The following is a 2,428-nucleotide window of genomic DNA, read 5'->3' as shown; positions in this document are numbered from 1 at the left end:
TAACCATCATTCTAGAAAATGGCGAAGGGTTTAATATTGAAGAAAAAAAAAAGATGCTCAGAAAAAGAACAGTTACAGAGCTCACCTAAGAACGGTATAGGCAACCTGAATTTTCAAAGCGTGAACGGTACCCTTCAGAAGGACCACTTGAATCTAATGTTCACACATAGCATAATGATATTATGATTGTGTTGCGAGATATAGCAGACTCTTTTGTCTGGAAAGTATAAGGAGAAAATTATAAAAGAAAGGTGTCGGTCTTTGGGACGGTCCTTTTTGATTTTTACGTCATCATAACCCCATAAATCCTTACCTAGATTAATTGGGTACAACTTTACGGCTAAAATCGGTGCTTTTACTTTACGGACCTTTTCTTAAAATCCGCGGATAGAGGAGGTACAGCAAAGGGGGTGGGTGGGTGGTGTAGGGACTGCTAGTTTCGAAAGTACGTAACTTGCAGGCTCTGTTTATACCCCTCTAAAATAGCAAACCTTAGAGGTATTGAAAATGGATTCCTTCCTGCGTATTTTAGATTTCGTATTTCACTTTCAGATGAGGGAACTCTCCGGAACAAAAACGCTTGTTTGCATTGGATCCCTGTCCTGCTTTCTCTTTGTCACTTCTTGCAAAGAAAGTAGTAGGCACTGATTGAACATAGCCATTGTTAGTCCCACCGTTCGCCTGGATAATAAACGGTGAATTGTGACCTTGTGTTTTCGAGATTCTGAAGGTCCTGTGTAAATATTATATCACGTACAATGTGCCCTATGTGTGTTAAACATTTTGGTGTAAATATTTGAAATCGATTTCTTCGCTGTACTTATTCATTCGACTGTTTTGAGGGTTTGTTGGGGGATTAGTGTGCTTGGAGAGAGGGAGAGAGAGGCTTTGTGAGGAGAGAAGATAGACAGACATTAAGACAAAAATTGGCAGTAAGAGAAATGAGGAAGTACGGGTGATATTTAACACATTATTATTATTACCTTACAAACGTTTACTAAAACATGACCAACGTCTGGATTTAGTTTTAACAGATCATGTGACAGAAATGTCAGTTGCTAATAATTATTGTTTTAATACGTTTTACAATTCCTTTTATCCCAAAACATGAGTTATAGTGCTTTATACCTCACCTAGAGGTGTCAGCTGTAAATTTTTTTAGTACTGTAGCTGTTTATATAGTACCTAATATGACTTGGTATTGTCGCCTTTACGATAAAACCGGTTAACCCCGCCGGAGTAAATCGTGCTGGAGAAGCAAATGACGTAATTGTTCTTTGTGGTGGTTTTACGCAGTAACCTGGCGTCCTGCAGATTGTCCGGCATTAGATATATTTCTAACGGATCAGTTGCATTTTAAGTCAAAATACATGCGTGTCTTTGACTGAGCATAACACATGGATAAATGCGCTACCAATTTGTCTAATATAAAGGTGATACGTTGAAGTAAGGTTAGCCGGTCTTATCACAAGGGCGGAGATATGTTGTATGCTTGAACGAGATGCCATATTATATCGCCTCAGAGTCACAGTTATACGCATAAAACATCAGACTTCAAAGAACTTCTTAGATTGTTTTGTACCTTTTTATCCATATAGTCTTAGAAAAAGAAACGGAATCATGCGGCATTCACTACCTCTTAAAGATTTCAATATGAATTGGTTATTAATAGTTATATTATTTACGTGTATCATGTTACAGAAAACCAATTAAGCTCATTTTCCACATCATTACTTAATATTTTTAGACCATTCAAATAAATAAGATTTGGATTTTTTCCTCTGTCAAACTTTATATTGATTTGGGGCTTATCATTCTAAATAATGACAATTATCAACATCGATCATTTAGTGCTTACATTGTATGTGTTTGCTGAAGGCACCTCTTGAATCATTTTCATGGTACCCAAGGTTACTATCCTTTGTGCTTTTGTTCATTTGAAGAAACACTGAACATGAACAGGGACATGAAGACTGGAGTAGTCCCCATTTTCACTTCATAAAGAATTCATTATGTACATGTAGACTACGTAGTATATTGTTGCTTTGACGTGTATATTATTACTTTCGTTGAGTCGAAATTTTACAACATAACTTTGGACTGATCTGTGCCCCATGACAGCCTGATCTAAAATGGTTTTACTCTCAGTGGTTGACCCTGATACCAATGTCTTATTCCATGAAAGAAATTCTAACATTAACTCCAACTAAGGCATTGTATATATTATTCAACATTTTTTCTACCTCTGAATAATGCACATTTGACCTCATTAACGTAAACAAACCACAGCTATTGAGACTAACTTTGGGTTTCTAGCTAGCCGCAGTTTGTACGTGCTATGTTATTGTTTCATTTCGAGAACAGGAGCTTTTGATGATCTCTCTCTCTCTCTCTCTCTCTCTCTCTCTCTCTCTCTCTCTCTCTCTCT

This window comes from Aplysia californica, unplaced genomic scaffold (genome assembly GCF_000002075.1).
Source record: "Aplysia californica isolate F4 #8 unplaced genomic scaffold, AplCal3.0 scaffold00002, whole genome shotgun sequence".
NCBI classification, from domain to species: domain Eukaryota; kingdom Metazoa; phylum Mollusca; class Gastropoda; order Aplysiida; family Aplysiidae; genus Aplysia; species Aplysia californica.
Note: the sequence above shows the minus strand (reverse complement) of the source record.